The 25,992-nt window shown below is 37.3% G+C and overlaps 1 non-coding gene across 1 annotated transcript; it reads left to right on the plus strand.

Moving 5' to 3' along the window:
• The first annotated feature begins 22,636 nt into the window (after positions 1-22,636).
• LOC141722346 (small nucleolar RNA R71) lies at positions 22,637-22,743 on the plus strand. The gene has a single exon (XR_012575366.1). It is a non-coding gene; the product is annotated as a small nucleolar RNA R71 (small nucleolar RNA).
• The last annotated feature ends 3,249 nt before the right edge of the window (positions 22,744-25,992 follow it).

Below are 25,992 nucleotides of genomic sequence, written 5' to 3' on the forward strand. Positions count from 1 at the left end.
TCAAGTGCCCTTGTTTCTAATAAGAAGACAGCTGCACACACATTCTCTGAGTAATGGCTTATTGTTGTAATAATCCTTTTTTCATAATATTTTTTGTTGAATTTCTTTAATATTTGACATGCTAGTTGATGGATAATTAGGTGTGATCATTATAAACCACATGCACATAGTATTAAACAATATAGTCATATATTTAACTAATGATTGTGCATATATTTATGATTTTATTATGTATATATTATAGAATTAGGAACAACTGTGCAAATAAGACGATCTTGAGAGCGATACTTGCATATTGGTCAGTGGGATCCTATACCTGTACTGAGTTAGAGGATAACCATACACAATTTTTTGAGAAGCTTTTGGATAATTTCTATGTATGCACACTGCCTTCTTTTATGTAACTTTCAGCTACATGTATGTGTTAAATTTGAAATGTTGCATTTGACGTGTACAATGTCTATTACAGGGATAATATAGGCACGCAAAGGGTCAAAGCCGGTCACTATCAAAGGACATTGTATTTGACTATATCCAGTCAGTTTGTAAGAAAACATTATATGAAGAGAAGGTAAGAGCTTATGCCATAACAAAGAAAACTGGAAAGTTGTTGAAGGAGTTTTGTCCATCTTATTTCAATAACGAGTTCTGAGAAGGTTTGTTAAAATTTTGTAGATCTGAAGATCACCAACACAGATCTCAAGGGGGCTCAGAATAGGTCGAATGTAATCAACTTGCATAGCTCAGGTGGAAGACCTTTTGAGGAAGTTGCTCAGGTAGTGCAACTTATTTTGATTAATCTAACTTGTAATTTATTTTTAATAATATGATTAATTAATATCCTTTTTAATGTCAAGTCAACCTTCTACAACTAATTAACTCTTGATTGGATTGGGTTCAGATATTGACAGAGGAGAATGGTGGACAGAAACCAAAACGTATAGATATTTGGAACCTAACTCATACTCGAGTTGGTTCTGGACTTGACGAGAATGGAAATCCGGCACACTACACCACTCCTGCAACTATGGAAATAGCTGTAAGACTTTGAATCATAAACATTCTGTACTTTTGATTTGACATTTTATCTATATGTCATATATCATTAGCTAATATAATGACATATTGGTAAAATTTGTTGTAGGTTCGCTATGTAGCAATTTTAAAGTAAAAAGGAGTTTATCAGACTGACTTTGAGAGTGAATTGGAACCATTTGATTGGTGTTGCAAGCCACGACACCTGGGTTGAGCAAGCCGAAAAAGGGTAGGCTGATTGGTTATCCCCGTGTTCCAACTCATCAGCTTTTACAAGACGTGGCACATAATTACAAGGAGCGGATCATGGAAGATGGATATTATTCAGTTGAAGATAAGGTCCATGTGTTTAACATACATGTTTTTAACAAAGATGCTCCGTTTCCAATTTATTTTCCTAGGTTGATACGTACGTAACTGAAATAATATGTTAAATTGGGAGCAATTTACTTAAATTCAAGCATATAGTGATTTCTTCATTTCTCCTAATTAGCAAAACTTGTTATTGTGTAGAGGTGTGTACTATCTACAACTTTAAATATTTCTGGTTTTAACAATTCTCATAAGTAAATTTATAGTATGTTGAATTATTTTATTAGTAGAAGATAACTATGAATCATTATGCGTCATCTTCCCTCACATAATTGCAAGAGTTAATTTAATCTACCAAATTCTAAAGGATTTGAGGAGTCAAGTAAAGACTTAAATCTTGTACTATAAATTTGTAATAATCTATCAGAGTTGGAATGTTCACATAACAAAAGTACATATAGTAATAGGAGTATATTATAATTCATTTTTCTACTTTAAATTAGCATTGTAGTTTTCTACTCATTAATTATAAACATTAATGATAAATAAATATTTATCATATAAAATAATTCGGAAAAGATACCTCATGTCGATAGGCAAGATTTTATTACAATCTCAGATGAAGTAGACAAAATTATGTATACATCTTCGGTTAGTACTTAGTCATGTTTCTTAGTGTCCGGCCACCGGAGTTAGAAATAATTTGGAACAAGAATCTTAAATTATAAGGATACTTATATAATGCATAATAGCTTCATCTCTTTAATAGACCTACCTATATTATATTTTCTCTTGTAAAATGTTGTTTAATAGCTAGTACAAGTCCGTGTATATTTTTCAAATTTAATAAATACGGTGCAAACAAATATGGTTTTGAAAACATATGTTGGTTTATTAATCATTACTCTCCATAGATTAAGAAATATGTTTCTTGCACTTCATTTAAAATTTATTTTTATTTAGATTTTATTTTATTCAAGAGGAATCTACTATGCTAGGCTTGTTTTGTGTTTATTCTTAAAAAACAAAAATAGAGTGCTAAGATTTCTTGTCATGAGATTTTAATGTGTCGTATATAAACGCTTCCAAATCAAATAATTGTAATAATTATTATGTTTTAATCATCTTTTAGTTATGTCCACTACTCTTTGTACCCAAGGTTTTATTCTTGATGACTTTGGTGGATAATTTTAATAATTATTAGGTTTTAGTCACCTTTTAGTTTTATCCACTACTATTTGTGCCCAAGGTTTTATTCTTGATCAAATTGGTGGCTAAATTGGTTCTGATTTTGCAATGGAGTTAATGTCATCTTAGGAATTATAGTGGGGATAGTCTAAACCGCCTAGCAGATATAGTACTGCTCTGTATATCAGTCACATCCTTGAATTTTATCATATAAAAAAATAACTTTAGAAATCTATAAAACAATTACAGAGTAACTGATAATATCCATTAAATTTATTTAACTAAATCATTTTCCAAAACTTTATTAGCGGAAGATGAAAATTCAACTATACTTATTTACACAAATGTAGAGGATGATGGACTTTGGAGCACAGATGGCCGACTCGTAACTCAAAATGAAAAATAAGAGCAATTTTTATGAGTCTCAAATCAGCAAGCATAAAATCTTATAGCTTATACTCTAAAAAGTAAAGTATAAAAAAACCAATCAAGTACTTGTATGATGTACATGTATGCATATGCCTCTATATTTCATTTTCTTTGTTATAACCATTCGTATCCTGCATCGCCCCATGATTCCAAGTGTTTGACCCGAAGGTCCCATATATAAACCCGTAGATTTCCATGTGTATTTGCGAATACAGGGATATGAACATTACAACGCCTTTATTTAGTCAAGTGCAGATGAATGATGTGCACATGATATATATTAATTGTATCACTTTTTCCTATGTGCATATACCAAATCATGTACATATAAAAATTTATGTATAATCCATTATGAGTCACACTACTTGCATTCACATCATGTTTACATAAATATCACAATATCACAAACATATCACTTAATCAATTAAGTTCCAAATAGCCCCATAAATTCAAGTAGTCATCAAACAATGTAATTAATTATCACCAACAATTTTATAAACACAAATTATATATAACACATATAAGGACAAATCTCCAGTGTTAGTCCCAAAGTATCGTAGAAGGGGGGTTGAATACGATACCTACAATCTTTTTCGATTCATTACAAGTTCTTCATCATGAGTATGGAATAAAAATAGGCACAAAACAATTCGAGGAATTTTATTGATATAATCCTTGAGGTTGCTACAATCTAATCAATGAATTGATTAGCTACAATAAATTTAGCAGCAAAACTTTGTTTTTACAAGCTTAATAAATGAAGTCTTTAATGGAGCTCCCGTAAAACACTTTTTGTTAGCTGAAGAAGATGATCAAATGAAATGAATTCATTTGTTGCTTTGTAGACTTCAATTTTTATTGGACATGTGGCATAACTGTATCCATATATTCCTTTGAATTGTTGCATTTGTGATCAACAATAATTCAACAAAGTAGTTACTTGTGACATGTATATAAATTTACTTGCGACCAGAGTAATAGCCTTAGCCAATTTTTCATCTCAGACTTACTTGCGACTCTATTCATTCTGTAACAATAGTTACTTGTGACCATCATAGCAAATAGGAGTTTCTTGCGACCTTGTGCCTTAGAAACTTTTCCCTTGCAAGATACTTGCGACCCTGTATACTAGAACAAGAGTTACTTGCGACCTAGTATGACACTGTAGGGATTTCCCTTAGACAATTTTCCATTCTAGGTTACTTACGACCTGTCTTCCTCTGTTGATGGGTTAGTTGCGACCAGGAATACTAGGTAATCTGCCTTAGCCAAATTCACCATACAACTTTACTTGCGACCTAGATGTCACAGAAGTGAAACTTGACTTAGACACATTCCCAGAGGATACTTACTTGCGACCTTGTAAGCCTAGTAGGTTTTCTTGCCTTAAAGAAAATCTTGTTTCCAATAATTGTATCAACAATTAATGTTTCTTTTGTATAACTAAATCAAACCCTTCCTGATATGCTGATGATTGGTGCACTGGTTTGGTTCACAAACAACTAGCATGAACCGGTTTAATTCAATTTCCTTGACAATTCTTAACTGATATATCTTGATTGATTATTCATTGCTTCAATCACTAGAACCATGTAACTGATACTGGAAGTCCTTTGATATCTTATTATTCATGGATGCTTGAACATGTTAATGAACTTCTTCCCATAACTTGATTGTGGATTTAGAGAGTCATTTGCATATTTTGATTCTTTGTGTATATCCTGTCTTCATCTTTAGGGTTCCTTCATAATTAGGGTTCCTTCATCTTTAGGGTTCCTGTACTTCACAATTTAATATTGTCCATCTGTTTCTATTACATGTTGAGTTATAATTCCTCGATTACATTTTATGTTACATTATGCTTTACAATCTCCCCATATTTGATTGTTAGAGTTCGACAAGCAAATCCCTACGGATAACTCAATTGATAATAAGAAAAAATACAACCTCAAAACATATAAAGATATTAAATACATTCTGGATTACATATTCAATTCCAGATTTCTTAAATTAAATTTTACAAAGAAGTGTTCCTATAACCTGAACAAATTATCTAGGTCTTCTTTGTCTTCTTGAGCTTCTTGCCTTGACTACCTTCTCCTTCTTGAGTGGATTGAGTCTGAGCAGATTTCTCTTGGTAGCTTTCTTTCTAGGATCTGTTGATTTTGTTGAGTCTAGGAGAGATGATCCTTTGCTTCTATTCAGAAGGTCATTCAGTCTTGCTTGGACTAAATCACGAGCTTCTATTTCAAGTGCATTAATGGGAGGTGGATTATTCAGATCATTAAGCATCATTTGAAGATATTTGACTTTGGAGCACTTAGGAACAAGTTCAAACAACATTGTAGATCTTTTTGACATTACGAAGACTGTTATCCTTTTTGGATGTCCTCGTACACTTTTGGTGTCGTTGATCGATTCTTCTTCCACTGCCTCATTGAGTATATTTATAATTGGAATCAAAGCAATCTTGTCCTTCTTACATATGGAGAGTTTGACATCCATCAAGGCTTGATGTATTGCGTTTGATCCGCTTGTTCTGAAATCATTAATTTTTATCTTAGCTTTATTAATCTCAAAGACTAGATCCCCTTCACTATTAGTGTTGATTATAGGCTCACTATCTTATAGAAGATTAATTTTTGGCTCTCCATTTATGAAAACAATCTCATGATAAGATCTGTTAATTTTATTCATGTCCTTTTCTGAATCCCTGATCATTTTGTCATTGAGCCTATAAGCATATAGAACTTCAGCAGCTCTAAGGTCTGCTTCTGATCTTTTAACTCCTGGTGCTTCCAAATTTGCTCTTTTACTCCTAAGTTGACTTTCCAGGAAAGTGAGTTGTAGAAAATGAATGGATCTTATATGTTGATCAGACATGGTGATGTTTTGCATTCTTCCATCTTCAAATACTTTGATCATAAAAGGATAAGAGAATGCTTGAGGAGATACATCCATCATCATCTTCCGAAGCTTATTTCTGAAGTATTCATTCTCATTCGATTTCAAACAAGGAATTTTTGATGCCAAGACAAACAGTTCCATAATATTTAGCTTCATCAATACACTAGTAGATATCTTCATTTGGAGTCCATCTTTGTGATTGACAGTGATTTTCCATCCATTCTTTAGAATATTCACGGTGGTACCAGTGATTATCCTATTGAACTGATCATAGAACTCATGAATATTGGGATAAATCATTATGTACTTCTCCACGATGTTTAGAAGATTCTTGTTACCGGGGTCTAACTTATGATAGATTTCAGATTTGTCCATTTTCCTTTTTATCTCATCCCATTCACTTCCTCTCATGTTAGCCCGAAGATATGATTCTCTTGCTTCTCTGTCTTCCCTTCTCTGTATTGCTCTCTACACTCTAACTCTTGATCTTTCAATATCTCCTTGAATTTCTTGATAAGATCGATTGAGATTTTCCGGCAATCTATAGAAAAAATAGTCATTCAAGAAAGCATCTTCATCTTCAAATTATTCGTCCTCATATATAACCTTTCTCTTTTCCATCATCACTTCTTCAACTCTGGGTTCATAACCCTTAGGAACATCGCTCTCATCTATTTTTCCTTCCTTCAGCTCATACTCTGAGAATAGGGGCTTTGGAGCATATATCTCCGACAGAAGATCCCTCTGAGTCGTAATGACTTTGCTTAGCTGATCATGTTTTGATGTTGATTGCCCCCTTGAGTTGAAGAACTCTTCTCAGCAACATGTCTTGATTTTAATAGCACCCTTTCATCAATCCTCTATTTTTCTTCTTCTTCCATTTTTTCTTGAAGCTCATCTCCAAACTCATCATATCCAGAGTCAGCTGCTTAAAAAGCATCTTGAATTAAGTTCACAACAATAACTACTTTTTCTTGCTCCACCCATTTCTCCCCCTTAGTTGTGTTATCCTTCAGAGCTGGGGTTGATTGAGCAGGCAAGATCAAGACATGGATCTCTTGAGCAGATGGTTCTGAAACAGACACTTGCTTGCTGACTGAGGTCTTTGGCCCAGTATTGGAAAGAGCTATTTCAGTGGAGACATGGATTGGCGCTTACTTGCTAACTGAGATCTTTGGCTTAATTTTGGAAATTGTCTTTCCCTTTCCTGAGTGAGAGAGAGATTGCTCCACAAATTCTCGTAAACTATCAAATGATGCTTGTTGAACTTTAAGTTGTTCGGAAAGACGTGTAATCTAGTGATCCCTGATAGACAGTTCATCTTTGAGATACTGATCTTTGAGAGCCAGTTGTCCTTTGAGATGACTATCTTTGAATGCTAACTGCTCTTCAAGGTAAGATTTTGTTACATATTGTGACATGTCTATAGGTGTAGATTAGGAGGTAGGTGTCTGACGGGATTCTCACAATGTAACACTCAACACTCTGTCACTCGGTTTAGGGTTTGTGTTTCACTCACCCTCACGGATACACTACGCTCATAGCTTTGAGATCCAGAAGATGTACCTGCAGAAAACACTGGAGCCATCCTTAAGGAGGTCAGCTGTGGTGCAATGGGAATTCGCGATCCCCGATCCTTGTGCAAGACAAGTTGTATGTCATCTTGAGATGACTGGTCCAGAGTTGGAATCTATGGGAGGATCACTGTAATAACTCGAATTTTTGAGACCTTGTAAAATGTTTAATGAATAGTAACCCTGACGAACGGGAAAAACTTTTGAGCCCACACTATGTACTGCATGAGAAAATGAGTTTCGGAGTTGATATTATGATTATACGTACCAAATGAGTGTATGTAAACGTTACTCCCTCTGTCCCATTCAATTCTATACACTTTCCTTTTTTGGATGTCCCATTCAATTCTATACATTTCAAACTTACCAAAAATAGTAAAAATTTAATAATATAAAAATCAACTACATCCACTACTTACCCCCACTACACTCACTTTATCCATTAAATATTGATTGGTCCCACCAATTTACCCAACTTTATAATTTTTTCTCACTAAATTATATTTTATCCTTCTCTCTCATCCCACTATCTTACCAAAATTCCCAAAAATAACATTATTTAACTACTATGTCTTGTCCTCTGTGCCCAAACCATTTGTATACAAATGGCTGGGACGGAGGGAGTATTAGTTTTCGAAAAAAATGAACTTTGAAAAATGACCGTATTTACGACTTATCGAGGATTACGGGAATCACAATATAATTACAAGATTGAAACCCTACGGATTTATATCCAAGTACGATAATTTAAAATATAAGGAATAAATACGAAAGGAATTACGTCGCGAACCATTTACGAGTAAGTATTACGAAAACGCTTAAGCGACCGAGCGAACACGTAAACGGTTAAATAAATGTAACGCACTAACTAACCATGGTAAGAAAGTAATCATGGTTACTTTATCAAATAGTGAGCTAAACATAGGATGATCAAGCAAGCTAGCAAAATAGTGTGCTAAGGAAGCTAGCACATGTAGTTTAGCTTGTAAACTAGCAAGCTACTTGGATTTGTCCCCAAGATTTGCAACAAGGAATAAACCTAGGATTCTATACTAGGAAGAATAAAAATCAATAGGAAGATATCACCATCCCATTTCCTAGAAGCACCCAAGGAAGCAAGCATAAACCCCCCCCCCTTTCATTCTCGCATTCGGCTATTTCAAGAAAAAAGGAGAAACTCAAAATCAAATCTCAAGTTCTAGCCATGGTAAAATCATCCCATTAATTATCAAGCTTCCTAACAACCAAACTATGGTAAGAAAATTCTTTAATCTTTTTTTATCAAGGTTTGATGGGTGAAATAAAATCAAGAAAGTTACTAGTGAATAGTATGAATTGTAACTCTTCTTTGGTTTCTTGATTTCAATGGTGGTTTTAGGTTCCAAAAATCATACCAAGCACTTCCAAGACTCCACCATCCTCAAGAACACATCTCAAGCTTTTAATAAATATAAAAATCTTTGACCCAATTTTATTTAAGATTCAATTTCAAGATCCATTTAGTATGTAGTTGTAAACCTAGTTTTAGAGGTGATGTTGTTGAAATCTTGATGTTTGGCTAAGTAGATTTAAGGTTGATTGTTGTTGCCTCAAGAACATGATGTTCATGAGAGGATTTTATGTGTTGGTGATGATATGATGATTGGTGGTGGTTGTATAAAGATTTAGGGCGTAAACGAAATTCCGATCGTAAACGTAATTCCGTTAAAACGAACAAATCATAACTTTAAGTTTCTGCAGAAAGTCCCGAAAATTTAAACTATAGTTTCTTGAAAAATAACCCTTTATTATGATAGAGAATTTTATAAGGATCGTTTAGGAACTTGAATCGCTTGATTCCGATTTACGGATCAAAAGTTATGGTCATTTTACTAAAAGTGATTTACGCGACAAAAACTGCTACGAATTACGAATTTTGAAAATATAAAGGATCGTCTTAAATGTGTTTATAAATCATGAAATTTTTAAATAGAGTAACATACTGAGTTTCCTAACTTCCATAAAAATTTCAAGTAAAAATAATGATTTTTCAATTTTATAAAAATATTGGAGCCGAGACCGCGCGATTAGAAACCGTAGAATCCATAAGCAGAGCCGACGGCGATAATGAAAATGAACCTTAGGTACTTAGAAAAATGAAGCGACCATGATGTGAATAAGGACTTAAAGGAATAATAAGGGTAGTACAAATTGAGAGGGTGCATAATAAGTAGCGCATGAGTGCGAGTCGCCGTAAATTAGAACGGTACCTAACGAATTGTGTTTATGATTATAGATTTCCGAGCGGAACATAGAGCATCCTCCACCTCGAAATACCCATGCAAGTTTACGAACCCAACTCCATTTTACTGTTGTGTTGTGAAAGGATTGTTTTACTATCATTGCATAAATACTATGCTTGTCATGATACATAGTAATTGAATTTTTCACATAATGTAGCGATGTTGTACGATAAGGATATATCGTAAAATATTTAATTTCCGCTTTAAGTGTGACATTTGATTATAAGACCGAGAGTCGGTCGGGATTTTAAGATGAAAACCCGGGAATTATTCTGGTGATATTATAGGACGATTACAAGTCCATAATAGTATGTTTTAAAGGGACTTAACGTCCACTTACGAAACATTAAAATACCTCGAACTTTTGTTAAAACGATTTCCCAACAATCATATTCCCTCAACTATATTTTATGGTTCGAATAATAAATACTATATACCTAATCCTTTATTATGGGAGTAGTATACTCCAACGATTATTTATTTCAAACCTGATTAAACATTAAAGATTATTAACTACGTAGACAGAAACTAGTTGAGGAATATTATTTTAAATATTCTCTTAGAGAGTAAACTTATTCGAGGTTTAATTATTTATCGATTATCGTGTCATTATTTATTATTCATTAAAGGGTTTATTATTGATTTAAAAAATCATAGATCCTGATTTAAAATATACTTTCTGATTTCGGAAAATCATTCGAATAATTTCAAATCGTCGGAGATTATTATCCCGACTTATTTAATATAGTTTCAAGGAGAAACTTTTCCCCCTTATTAAATTATCTGTTAACAATGGTCAACTCACATCCTTAGTACTTCCTCCAAAAATCTCAGAAGTACGTATATACATATATACATTTATATCTTAGTAAGATAAACTGTTTCGATCAACAAGCAAAACGCTTGGGGAACTTCGATGCAGTTCGAGTTCTCGAGATTGATAGAATTCTTTTTAAAGGACAAGGGAGGGGTACACTCTGGTACTATGTGTGCTAGATGGACTACCAAAGGTATCGCAGGTGAAGGTACTCTGTGTACTCAGGAACTTGTAAAGTATGTATATACCCAAAAATGGGACACGTAGCCCGAATGCGGCAAGGGTGATAACCGGGATACGAAGGTGTCGTCCTTCTACTAGTAGAAAAGGTTTTTATTCTTTAGGGGATAATAAAATCCCCTAAAGAATTATTTTCATAAGAAGGTGTGTATCACCAAGGAAAAATTATTTTCGTATAAAACATAATTATCATATATGATGTTTTACGTAAGTTATCATATAGTCATTTTCATACTGTACATTATTATGCTGGGCATTATAGCTCACACTTATTTTCTTAAATTGACACAACACAACAGTGAATCAAGATTCCTTCCATGAGAACCACAGCCAGGAAAAGGGTAGGAAATTGCCAGCTGTTTCGTAGATTGTTTGGTGTTGTACCACAGGTAGTCCGAATAAGCTGGATTAGTTTTCAGTTATTTTTAGTTCAGATTATTTATAAGTATGACTTATGTAAGGTAATAAACAAGAAACGTATATTTGTCCAACGGACTAGCCTTACTTAAAGGTTACTCCCCGATAAGACTTAATCACTTTTGGGTTGTAATAATTATCACTTGATGGTTGAATTACTCTAGTTATGAATGGTTGGTTTCCAAGACAATAACCTATAAGTGTGTGTGTGTGTGTGATAAGTGTGGGGTCGTTGTGACACCCCCAAATCCGGGGTCGAGGATCCAGGTTTTCATGAGTTCCATTTCCCTTATCAATACTTAATCTTAACATTCAACCAACTACTGCGTACTGTGACCCCACAATATACTCACACACACCAAAAGTTATAGTCTCAAAGATGAATACCAAAAATAACACAAGTCATTTTATTCCACAATTAATAACCATTTCACCTTAAAAAGGGTTTCTGAATAATTTACATATTCCTTGCCATTATTACAATTCATAAATATACATAAGTCTGGTACATCAAAATTTGAAAACCTAGCCTATTGGTAGTTTCTACCTCAGCTACAGTGGCATCAACGCCTACAGAAAACTGTGGAACGTCTCCTAACCGCTCACGAATTGGGAGCTTGATCCTGTTCATCTTGTCTATCTGTTGTTGTGTGATGAAAGAAGAAAGAAAGGGTGAGCAACAAGCCCACCAAAATAATATGTATAATGATTTACAATATGTGAGCATTCTTATAGTACTCATGAAAGCCTGGTCAAAAAGAAATGAACCAAGTTTGATATCTTAACGCGACCAAGGCGCAAAATATTCAGTATGTATATATATACTTTTCAAAATCTTGGAAATCCTCTTCCATGCATAATATACACAGGGTTCCAGTTTATAACTGTATAAAATTATTGTTGCAAGGTGATCTCATATATCAAACCTTGTCTCAACATTTTTATGAAAATCTTTGTCATGCATAAGATAATCATTTACTAGATATAAGTTGAAAAGATGAATGTAACACCCCCAAATCCGGGGTCGGGGATTCGGGTTGTCACGAGTTCCATTTCCCTTAATAACACCCAATCTTAATAAATAATCAACTACTCTGTACTGTGACCCCACAATAAACACACACACCACAAGTTATAGTCTCAGAGATGATTATCCAAAAATAATCATAAGTCGTTTTATTCCACAATTATATGTCAATACACCTTAAAAGGGTTTCTGAATAAATTTACATTTCTTTGCCATTATTACAATTCATAAATATACATAAATCTGGTACATCAAAAGTTGAAAGCCTAGCCTATTGGTAGCTCCTACCTCAGCTACAGCGACATCAACGCCTATAGGAAACTGCAGAACGTTTCCTATCCGCTCGCGAATTGGGAACTTGGTCCTGTTCATCTTGTCTATCTGATGTTGTGTGATGAAAGAAGAAAGCAAGGGTGAGCAACAAGCCTACCAAAATAATATGTATAATGATTAACAATATATGAGCCTTCTCATAGTACTCATGAAAGTCTTGGTCAAAAGAAATGAACCAAGTTTGATATCTTAATGCGATGAAGTCGCAAAATATTCAGTATATATACATATATACTTTTCAAAATATACACAGAGTACACAGAGTACTAACTTTTCAAAATATTCAGTATTTATAACTGTATAAAAATATTGTTGCAAGGTGATCTCATATATCTAACCTTGTCTCAACGTTTTTCTGAAAATCTTTATCATGCATAAGATAACCATTTACTAGATATAAGTTTAAAAGATGAAGTTACAAGATACTCCAATATACTTATATCTTTTCCAAATACTACTTAAGCTACCACCGTTCAAGTTATAATTAGTTTCAAAAGTTCATCACATAGATGAGACTACAAGACCAGATTTGAATAGATTAAATCTTTAAAATATCATCAAAATAAAATGAAGTTACGAGATACTTCATTTGATGCAAACATCATTTTGAAAACTTGACCCTGCCAACACTCAACAATCGCCCAACCGTAGCCTTTCTATCGAAGTGCTCTGGGTAGTGTTGCAGAAATATCAAATAGGATGATGAACTCATTACGGGAGTTTGCCGCGCCAGGAAGACCACTTACGATGATCAGTCGTAGTAGTGCAACCCCACCATTTTCTACATGTAGAGGAGAACCTGTCGGATTTACTTGTCAACCGAACACTGAACTCCTAAGGAATGGATCGCCTTAGCGGAACTTCCAGGCCATTTGGGCCAATATAATAAGGCTGGGCCGGCGCCACTCGACCACTTACGCCACTCCTAATTCAGATGAAATCCATGACTCTGAAACGTAAAGCTCGTTCCCCCTTTCCCCAAGTAGAAACTTGTTGATACGGCTCTGTTAGGGCGAAAACACGCGCTAATATTCACGCAAGTATAGGCGTTCGCAAGTAATATAGAATACTTTCTAGTTCGTTCCCACAGAGACTCAGACTAATTATTGTTTAATTAAACTCACTCACCAATGTATGATTACTTCTCAATGTTAAGACACTAACACTTAGAATTGTTGACTAAATATTAACTACAATTAACTACTTAATTAATCACTTAATTAACACTTCAAATTATCAATAATAAAACACTCATGAGATCACAACTTCATTACTACTTCCTTCAATAGTCATTATTATTACCTTTAGCATGTGACAATGATGATATTAATCGAATAACACAAAACTGATAAAAGCCAACTTTCATTGTACTAATACCATTCTACCAACATCCACAATCAAGATAGAAGTTGAATAGTTATCAATTATGTTGAGTTCCTATATGTCTACAGAAATTGACAACACAACGATTTAAGCACAAGTTATTCCTTTTGATTACATAGGGCAAATAAAACTGTTAGAGTTACCCACTAATCATGCACAACGTACATGAACCTATGATAGCATGGCAAGTTCTAAATCTTAAGATCCACCGTCGCTTCACAAGAGATTAACACCCTATCTTACATGTTCGCGACGCACATAAGACGAATACGCACAACCAAAACTAGATATCATACAATCATCACACACTAAAGTATTAAACAATTAACTAAAGAATTCCATAATAAATTCGTTGCAACCCCATGATCACGATTAGCCCATAATAGCACTTATCGTCATCATGGGTTCATATGAAATCATGATAAACAAACACAAGAAAATATAACTAAACTAATTATATTAAATCAGAGTACGTCACAAGAGTAAATAGGTTCAAGGTAAGAAAACTAGCATCCAACGTTACAACGAAACAAGAATCACAAGAAAATATGCTTCCTCTTCGTTGCTGTGCACTAAACGGTCTTCTTCCTTATCTCCTTTACTCCTTGCGTAATACCACGATCCTCTCCTTTGAAAACGTCTCCAAATCTACTTATATAATAGTCCCATAAAACTCAGATTACATAGAGGTGGAAGCCAAACAGAAATAGAAGTCCTAAAATAAATTATTCTTTTCCCCGACCCTGCGCGGCCGCTCAGCATAGCTGAGCGGGCGCTCAGCTTTCTGCGCGGCCGCTCAGCATAGCTGAGCGGGCGCTCAGGACCCTTCTGGAAAATTCCTGAGTTTGCTCCGTTCCTTCGCCGTAATCTGCCCATTTCTTCCCTCTCTCAATGATGAACACATGCCAAGGCTTATTCTTGATGATTACTCCCCCGAAATGCAACTAATACCCTGAAACGCATAAACACTAGAAAAACGCATCAAATACACAAAATACTTGATTTCAAGACACCAATTTAAGCCATTTTAAGACGTTCTAAGTGGTATAAAATGCCACTTATCACACCCCCAAACTTAAATTGATGCTTGTCCTCAAGCGTCACAGACTCAAAAATAAATCAGAACATGCATGAATGCAATCTATATGAAAATGCAGCGATCCCCCTTACTACGAATAAACCAACCAAATTGCAACATCTCAACAAATGCAGTTAGACACTAAAGATCAAAAAAAACTCATGCAAACGGACATACAGCCAGAAACGTGGTGTGTGCAAATGCTTAACAGATATGCTTCGGAACTAGACCAATTATTATGACTCGACTATCCTCAAAACAATCACATGATTATACAAAGAATAAAAATTCTAGGCACAAAGTGATATACAACACTACAAGAATTCTGGAGCTTATTATGAAATCATGCTTTTTATTCACAACACAAATGCTAATTTGACAGTGCAATGAGTGAGGTCCACAAAAGACTTATACAATGGTATCCATGTAACGAGCGTTAGGTTAGCGGATCCCAGACTCTAAAAGCCTTAGGTCACTAGGCACAAAGTCCCCTAAGAACTTAATAACTCGAATACCAAAGAGCCCACTCTTGATCAATTATGCATAAACACCAATTTTTTTTTTATTTTTTTATAAAAATTCTGAGCAAGTGCGTTTCGCTCCATCTTGCTCAACCCTAGACTACTCGCACAACATGCGAGCCGGCTACTAGCCATTTGACGCCTAGCCACAACTAGCAATAAATTCCATTTTTTTACTCCATTTTTTTTTCTTTTTCATGCCTTTATCACTATGAGCCTATTATCGAATTCTAAGCATAATAAATAGATTGACCTCGAAAATAATCAAATCATAACAACAATCTAGCCCTTACGCATTCTCTAAGACTTAGTGGAATTACAAGTGCTTCTAGCATGCATATCAACCTACACGACTTAATATCACTTTAATGCTATCATTACACTCGCATCAATATCATAATTCAGTTGATAAATCATCGCAAAAGGGATCATGGTAAATGCATGAGCTACATGACATGATAAACAATTAAACTATATATAAAAAAAACTATATGGCATAAATTATGCAACTATATGAACTAAACTATCATGAATATGCAGTTATATGACACACACACAGTATTCCTTAACTACCACCCCCAAACTTAAAATCTTCACTGTCCTCAGTGAAGGTAGTAGAAAGGAACTCAGGGTATACCTACTCGGAGTCATCATTATCATCACCCTCAGTGGGTGGAGTATTAGGCGGCGGGTATGTAGAGTCCTCACCAAAAACTGGCCACTGGATATGGTAGTAGGTGTTCAAATCCCGCCTACTAAACTCCCTTTTCTTGAGCTTCAGTTGCAGTCGTTGTTGCTATTGAGATATTGGATCTCCTCTTGCCATTGTTGGTTGAACAAGGGAAACTGAACTAGCAAACAAAAGAGGATCTCAGCTCCAAGGCCCCGAAAAGCAGTCCTTAACGCAAGGGTGAGCTCCTGAGCAAACCTGCTCTGCATCTCGTACATGGCATCCATCCTCCGTGAAAGCCTCCTATACTGGGTATCAGCCATCCCAACACCCTCCTGAGCTCTCGAAGAACCAGCCTCATCACGCCCAGGCCTAGCCATAGTAGCACCTCGTGCTGGACGCCCTCCTGGAAGACAATAACCCAGCCCATGCTCCTCAGGCTCACCACCGATCCACTCCTGCATCCCATTCAGAGTTCCAGAATCAATCGGAGCTGCCGGCAACTGCAACTGCTCATGAGCCGGCCAGTTCACTCCTACTGCTCGACACAGCTTCGTAACCGTGGATGCATAAGGGATGTTCATATGCTTAGCTCCCCTCAAAAACTTCAGAATTCCTTGGTAGATAAACTCACCAAGGTCCACATAGTACTCCTCATGAAGAATTCCCCACACCAACTGTGCTCTCTCAACTGTGACCTCGTGTGCATGCGAAGAAGGCAAAATATTAGCACAAATAAATGCATTCCATTCACGGGCATACCTGTTCATAGCGATCGTCGGGAAGTGACGATACTCATTAGTGCCGATCTTGAAGGTCCACATTGTGCCCGGCCTACATAGAGTCGCACAAATCAAATCCAAGTCAAAATCCTCAGCAATCTTCTCATTCCAGTTCTCCTCATCGGGCTTCCTCTCTCGCTGTCCAATCACTTGGCGAATCGCCGCAGGGTGATAATCAACCGTCAACCCTCGGACCACAGAAAACCCATTCTTTTCGTCCTTCGCGTTCGCATAGAACTCGCGAACCACGCTCATCGGTACTGCTTCGGGCGACTCATAAAAAGCTATCCACCCCTTTTCTGCAATCATGGGTAGCAACTCACCATCCCTCCCCGATGGTAAAAACCCTCTCTCCTTCAGAATCGGCTTCCCCAAAAGCCTAATGTACTCCTCCTCCGCAGCTCTGTCAGTCAACCGAGGCCTTGCAGTAGTACCCCTTGATGAATCAGCAGTGGGACTGTGCTGCTGCTATCGATAGTCCGTGCTCTCTTGGGTGCCATTGATTCTCCAATAAAAGTGTGTAAGAACTGAGTTTTGGTGCTTGGGAGAGAGTTTAAGTGTAGGAAGTTTGTGGGATATATGTAGGATATGTGTATGTATATATAGGGTGTGGAATAGGTTAAATTAGATTAGGGTTTGGGGATTAAGGGTTAAAATGATGGGGTAGTGGGAACAAATCGTGGGTTTATGGGCTACAATTGGTTTTTTCTCTTTTTTTTTTTATGAACTAAAAAAAAATTCTGGCAGTCGACCCCTGAGCGGTCGCTCAGCAAAGCTGAGCGGGCGCTTAGGGGGTCACTGGAAAATTTTTTTCAGCCCCGATTTTCTGATTTTTTTGTGTTTTTGGATAGGTTATTAACTTCTAAGGGTTCCTGTAACAACAATTCATGGGTTGCCTCCCACGCAGTGCTTCTTTTTCGTCATTAGCTTGACGTTGCGTATCCTTCTCAAGTAGTCAACAAAATGGCGCTAGCCACCTCTCGGTTTGCCATGTCCCCATAGTAGTGCTTCAAACCCTGACCGTTAACCTTGAATGCTTGGTCCGGATCATTCTCAAAAATTTCTACCGCTCCATGTGGAAACACAGTTTTGACAATAAAAGGTCCAGACCACCTTGATTTCAACTTCCCAGGAAAAAGTCGGAGCCGAGAGTTGAATAAGAGAACTTGGGGTGCCACCTCTTCACCTTTTCCTTATACATTTTGTTATTCTCGTACGCTTGAAGTCGAAATTTATCAAGTTTATTAAGCTGAAGCATTCTTTTCTTACCAGCTGCATCTAAATCCAGGTTCAACTTTTTCAATGCCCAGTAGGCCTTATGCTCAAGCTCCGCAGGTAGATGACATCCCTTACCGTACACCAACTGAAACGGGGACATACCAAGTGGAGTTTTGTATGCTGTTCTGTAAGCCCAAACAGCTTCATCGAGCTTTAAAGACCAATCCTTCCTTGACGGACAAACAACCTTCTCTAGAATGCGCTTTATCTCTCTGTTAGACACTTCTGCTTGACCATTTGTTTGCGGATGATAGGCAGTAGCCACTCGATGATTCACATTATAACGCTGCATCATAGAAGTGAACTTACGATTGCAGAAATGCGACCCTTCATCACTTATGATTACCCGAGGTGTTCCAAACCTTGTGAAAATTTGCTTATGAAGAAAATTTAGCACTGCCTTTGCATCATTTATCGGTAAAGCTTTAACTTCTACCTATTTTGAGACATAGTCGACTGCCATCAAGATGTACTGATTATTGCAAGATGAGATAAAAGGCCCCATGAAATCGATTCCCCAAACATCAAAGACCTCGACTTCAAGCATCACATTTAATGGCATCTCATCCTTTCTTGTCAAATTTCCCACTCTTTGGCAACGATCATACCTTAAAACAAACTGATGAGCATCCTTGAACAAAGTGGGCCAAAAAAAACCTGCTTGCAGAATACGAGCTGCCGTCTTCTCACCACCATAGTGTCCACCATAAACCGTGGAGTGGCAGTCTCGTAATATCCCCTCCGTCTCACAGAACGGGATACATCTCCTGATGATCTGGTCAGCTCCCTGTCTAAACAAATATGGTTCATCCCACATATACCACTTCACCTCATGCAGAAACTTCTTCTTTTGAGCGGAGGTCAAATTAGGAGGCATTACATTGCTGACGAGATAGTTTACAATATCTGCAAACCATGGTTCTTCCTCCTGAACTGCAAACAACTGCTCATCCGGAAAAGATTCATTGATTAATGTCCTATCTTGTGAAGTAGAATCAGGATTCTCCAACCTAGAGAGATGGTCAACTACTTGATTCTCAGTACCTTTTCTATCCTTGATCTCTAACTCAAATTCCTGCAGTAAAAGCACCCAACGAATGAGTCTCGGCTTCGAATCCTTCTTGGAAACCAGATAGCGAATAGCCGTATGATCAGTGAATACTGTTACTTTTGTACCAAGTAGATAAGATCAAAATTTCTCGAAACCAAAGACTATAGCCAATAGCTCCTTCTCAATAGTGGTGTAGTTCATTTGGGCCCCATTTAAAGTCTTACTCGCATAGTAGATCACATGGAAGAGATTTTTCTTGCGCTGTCCCAGAACTGTACCTACCGCATAATCACTCGCATCACACATCATCTCAAATGGTTCTTTCCAATCTGGTGCTGTAATAACTGGTGCAGTGATCAAACTCTTCTTGAGAGTCTCGAATGCTGCCAAACATTCCTCATCAAATTTAAAAGGCACATCTTTCTCAAGCAAATTGCACAACGGCTTAGATATCTTTGAAAAGTCCTTGATGAATCACCGATAAAAACCCGCATGACCAAGAAAACTACGGATTCCTTTCACAGAATTAGGTGGTGGAAGATTTTTAATGACTCCCACCTTGGCCTTGTCCACCTCCAGACCCTTGTTAGAGACCTTATGCCCAAGAATAATGTCTTCACGCACCATAAAATGACATTTTTCCCAATTAAGCACCAAATTAATTTCCACGCACCTTTTGAGTACGGCGCACAGATTATTCAAACATTCATCATATGAATGTCTAAAGACGGAGAAGTCGTCCATGAACACTTCGACATTATTTCCAATCATGTCAGAGAATATAGCCATCATACATCTCTGAAAAGTGGTCGGGGCGCCACATAACCCAAACGAAACTCTGCGAAAAGCAAACGTGCCAAATGGACAAGTGAAGGTAGTCTTTTCCTGATCCTCTGGTGCAATACAAATCTGATTATATCCTGAATAACCATCCAGAAGACAAAAATACTCATGACTCGCCAACCTGTCAAACATCTGATCAATAAATGGAAGAGGAAAGTGATCCTTCCTTGTGGCTTTGTTCAATTTTCTATAATCCATGCATACTCTCCATCCTGTAACTGTTCGAGTGGGGATGGGCTCATTCTTTTCATTTGCTACCACAGTGATACCTCCTTTCTTAGGTACACATTGTACAGGGCTTACCCACGAGCTGTCAAAAATAGGATAAATGATGCCTGCATCGAGCCAGAATTTCTTTCTTCACCACCTCCTTCATGATAGGATTCAGTCTTCGCTGCTGTTCCACAGTCGGCTTACTACCTTCCTTTAGCAGAATTTTATGCATACAATATGAAGGACTTATCCCCTTGATGTCTGCTATGGTCCATCCAATAGCCGATTTGAATTCTCTCAAAATCGTTAAGAGCTTGTCTTCCTCACTACCTGAAAGGTCAGATGAAATAATAACAGGTAAAGTAGATGCATCACCTAAAAAAACATACCTCAAGTGTTTAGGTAATGGCTTGAGCTCCAAGGCAGGTGCTTCCTCTATTGATGGTTTGAGCTTTCCTTCAGCATTCTTGAGGTCAGAAGTACCAAGAGATTCAAACGGCATGTCCAGCTTTCGCTTCCAGGGAGAAGCGTTCAGATATTGTAATTGCTCGTTGCCATCTTCATCGTCGCTGTCAAAATCCCCCACTAAGGCCTTTTCCAATGCGTCAGTCATTAGCATGCGATCGAGTTTCGAAGTAACCGCAGAATCTATCACATCCACTTTAAAGCACTCCTCATCTTCTGTAGGGAATTTCATTGCCTTGAATACGTTGAAGGTCACATCCTGATCTTGTACCCGCATAGTAAGTTCACCTTTTTGTACATCTATCAAGGTACAGACAGTAGCCAAGAAAGGTCTTCCCAAGATTATGGGAATCTTCTTATCTTCCTCAAAATCCAGAATAACAAAATCTGCAGGAAAGAAGAGCTTATCCACCTTAACGAGCACATCCTCCACTATGCCCCTTGGGTAAGTAATGGAACGATTAGCCAATTGTAGAGACATGTATGTGGGTTTTGGATCAGGCAGATCCAGCTTTTTAAAGATCGACAACGGCATCAGATTAATGCTTGCTCCCAAATCACAAAGGCACTTGTCAAAAGTCAAATTGCCAATGGTGCAAGGAATGGTGAAGCTACCTGGATCTTTCAGTTTTGGTGGTAACTTTTTGCTGCAGAACAGCGCTGCATTCTTCCGTGAGAGCAACGGTTTCAAGGTCATCCAGTTTTACCTTCCTTGAAAGAATACTCTTCATAAACTTCGCATAACTAGGCATTTGCTCCAGAGCCTCAGCGAAAGATATATTGATGTGAAGTTTCTTGAACACCTCCAGAAACTTACCGAACTGTCTATCCAGCTTTTGTTGCTGCAATATCTTAGGAAAAGGTGGTGGAGGATAGAGCTGTTTCTCCCCTGTATTAGCCTCAGGCAGAGTGTGTTCAACAGTAGTCTTCCTTGGTTCCGCCGCTTTCTCCTTTTGCTTGGCTTCTTCATCTCTAATTTCAGCTTCTCCTTCTTTTGCCTTTTCAGCATCAGCAACTTTTCCAGACCTTAAGGTAATAGCCTTGACTTGCTCTTTAGCTTCCTTCCTGCCTGGTACTTTCGTGTCACTGGGAAGAGTGCCAGGTTGACGATTGAGCACTGCATTGGCTAATTGACCGATTTGATTTTCCAAGGTCTTGATAGAAACCGCCTGACTCTTGCATAACAGCTTAAGTTCCTCAAAATCAGCACTAATAGGTGCAGCTGTACTTCCCTGTTGAGGATATGATTGCCTTGTAGCATACTGCTGTGGTTGCTGGAATCCAGGTGGGTTAAACTGTTTACTCACTCCTTGCTGATATGGTGGCTGAATAGCATTCTGATTATTCCCCCATCTGAAATTTGGATGATTTCTGTTATTAGGATGATAGGTCGCTGGCACAGGCTGCTATTGTCGATGATAATTATTCACATACTGAACAGATTCGTTGACAAGAGAACACTGATCCGTAGCATGAGAACCTGCACAAAGCTCACAAACCATAGCTATTTGATTAACTCCATATGTAGCCAGAGAATCAACCTTCATTGATAACGCTTGAAGCTGGGCTGCAATAGCGGTGGCTGTATCAACTTCCAGAATACCTGCTACCTTACCTGACGTCATCCTCTGAGTTGGGTTTTGATGCTCATTTGCAGCCATAGTCTCTATAAGATTATACGCCTCAGTATAGCTTTTAGCCCATAAGGCGCCTCCAGCTGCTGCATCGAGTATGGGCCGAGATTGGGCCCCCAAACCATTATAGAAACTAGTGATCACCATCCAATCAGGCATTCCATGATGTGGACATTTTCTCAACATTTCCTTGTAGCGTTCCCAAGCCTCGCACATAGATTCTGTAGGTTGCTGCGCAAACTGAGTAAGAGCACTCCTCATAGCAGCAGTCTTTGCCATCGGATAAAACTTCACCAGAAACTTTTGCGCAAGATCTTGCCACGTAGTGATGGACCCAGCTGGTTCAGAATGTAACCAGTCTTTAGCCTTGTCCCTCAGTGAGAATGGGAAAAGCCTCAACTTGGTAGCCTCATCAGTCATGCCATTATACTTAAAAGTGCTACAGATCTCGACAAAATTCCTTATGTGCATGTTGGGGTCTTCAGTCGCCGCTCCTCCAAAAGAAACAGAATTCTGCACTATCTGAATAGTGCCCGGCTTGATTTCAAAGGTGTTAGCTTGAATAGTCGGATGAAGAATGCTCGACTGAATGTCATCAATTTTTGGCCTAGAAAAATCCATAAGAGCTGGATCAGCTTGAACAATACGATCACCCATGTTTACTGGTTCTTTCCACTCAGTTCCTGAATCCGAATCTTCAAAATCTAACTTCTTCGGAATATCAAGAACTTCGTATGTCTCCTCAGCTGTATCTAAAGTCCTCTTGCGAGTACGAGAACGAGTTTGCATAAACGCTTGCTAAAGTACCTGAAACACAACCGGAAACAATAAGTAACTACTACGTCCTAATCACTGAGTCCTAATGACCAATGATGGTAAGTACATAAACTAAACAAATACGCCGAGTCCCCGGCAGCGGCGCCAAAAACTTGTTAGGGCGAAAACACGCGCTAATATTCACGCAAGTATACGCGTTCGCAAGTAATATAGAATACTTTCTAGTTCATTCCCACAGAGACTCAGACTAATTATTGTCTAATTAAACTCACTCACCAATGTATGATTACTTCTCAATGTTAAGACACTAACACTTAGAATTGTTGACTAAATATTAACTACAATTAACTACTTAATTAATCACTTAATTAACACTTCAAATTATCAATAATAAAACACTCATGAGATCACAACTTCATTACTACTTCCTTCAATAGTCATTATTATTACCTTTAGCATGTGACAATGATGATATTAATCGAATAACACAAAACTGATAAAAGCCAACTTTCATTGTACTAATACCATTCTACCAACATCCACAATCAAGATAGAAGTTGAATAGTCATCAATTATGTTGAGTTCCTATATGTCTACAGAAATTGACAACACAACGATTTAAGCACAAGTTATTCCTTTTGATTACATAGGGCAAATAAAACTGTTAGAGTTACCCACTAATCATGCACAACGTACATGAACCTATGCTAGCATGACAAGTTCTAAATCTCAAGATCCATCGTCGCTTCACAAGAGATTAACACCCTATCTTATATGTTCGCGACGCACATAAGACGAATACGCACAACCAAAACTAGATATCATACAATCATCACACACTAAAGTATTAAACAATTAACTAAAGAATTCCATAATAAATCCGTTGCAACCCCATGATCACGATTAGCCCATAATAGCACTTATCGTCATCATGGGTTCATATGAAATCATGATAAACAAACACAAGAAAATATAACTAAACTAATTATATTAAATCAGAGTACGTCACAAGAGTAAATAGGTTCAAGGTAAGAAAACTAGCATCCAACGTTACAACGAAACAAGAATCACAAGAAAATATGCTTCCTCTTCGTTGCTGTGCACTAAACGGTCTTCTTCCTTATCTCCTTTGCTCCTTGCGTAATACCACGATCCTCTCCTTTGAAAACGTCTCCAAATCTACTTATATAATAGTCCCATAAAACTCAGATTACATAGAAGTGGAAGCCAAACAGAAATAGAAGTCCTAAAATAAATTATTCTTTTCCCCGACCCTGCGCGGCCGCTCAGCATAGCTGAGCGGGCGCTCAGGACCCTTCTGGAAAATTCCTGAGTTTGCTCCGTTCCTTCGCCGTAATCTGCCCATTTCTTCCCTCTCTCAATGAAGAACACGTGCCAAGGCTTATTCTTGATGATTACTCCCCCGAAATGCAACTAATACCCTGAAACGCATAAACACTAGAAAAACGCATCAAATACACAAAATACTTGATTTCAAGACACCAATTTAAGCCATTTTAAGACGTTCTAAGTGGTATAAAATGCCACTTATCACACCCCCAAACTTAAATCGATGCTTGTCCTCAAGCGTCACAGACTCAAAAACAAATCAAAACATGCATGAATGCAATCTATATGAAAATGCAGCGATCCCCCTTACTACGAATAAACCAACCAAATTGCAACATCTCAACAAATGCAGTTAGACACTAAAGATAAAAAAAAACTCATGCAAACGGACATACAGCCAGAAACGTAGTGTGTGCAAATGCTTAACAGATATGCTTCGGAACTAGACCAATTATTATGACTCGACTATCCTCAAAACAATCACATGATTATACAAAGAATAAAAATTCTAGGCACAATGTGATATACAACACTACAAGAATTATGGAGCTTATTACGGAATCATACTTTTTATTCACAACACAAATGCTTATTTGACCGTGCAATGAGTGAGGTCCACAAAAGACTTATACAATGGTATCCATGTAACGAGCGTTAGGTTAGCGGATCCCAGACTCTAAAAGCCTTAGGTCACTAGGCACAAAGTCCCCTAAGAACTTAATAACTCGAATACCAAAGAGCCCACTCTTGATCAATTATGCATAAACACCAATTTTTTTTTTATAAAAATTCTGAGCAAGTGCGTTTTGCTCCATCTTGCTCAACCCTAGACTACTCGCACAACATGCGAGCCGGCTACTAGCCATTTGACGCCTAGCCACAACTAGCAACAAATTCCATTTTTTTACTCCAATTTTTTTTCTTTTTCATGCCTTTATCACTAAGAGCCTATTATCGAACTCTAAGCATAATACATAGATTGACCTCGAAAATAATCAAATCATAACAACAATCTATCCCTTACACATTCTCTAAGACTTAGTGGAATTACAAGTGCTTCTAGCATGCATATCAACCTACACGACTTAATATCACTTTAATGCTATCACTACACTCGCATCAATATCACAATTCAGTTGATAAATCATCGCAAAAGGGATCATGGTAAATGCATGAGCTACATGACATGATAAACAATTAAAACTATATATAAAAAAAACTATATGGCATAAATTATGAAACTATATGAACTAAACTATCATGAATATGCAGCTATATGACACACACACAGTATTCCTTAACTACCACCCCCAAACTTAAAATCTTCACTGTCCACCAAGAAGGCTGGGCCAATATAATAAGGCTGGGCCGGCGCCACTCGACCAC

Source organism: Apium graveolens, chromosome 4, assembly GCF_009905375.1.
Source record: "Apium graveolens cultivar Ventura chromosome 4, ASM990537v1, whole genome shotgun sequence".
Classification (NCBI taxonomy): Eukaryota; Viridiplantae; Streptophyta; class Magnoliopsida; order Apiales; family Apiaceae; genus Apium; species Apium graveolens.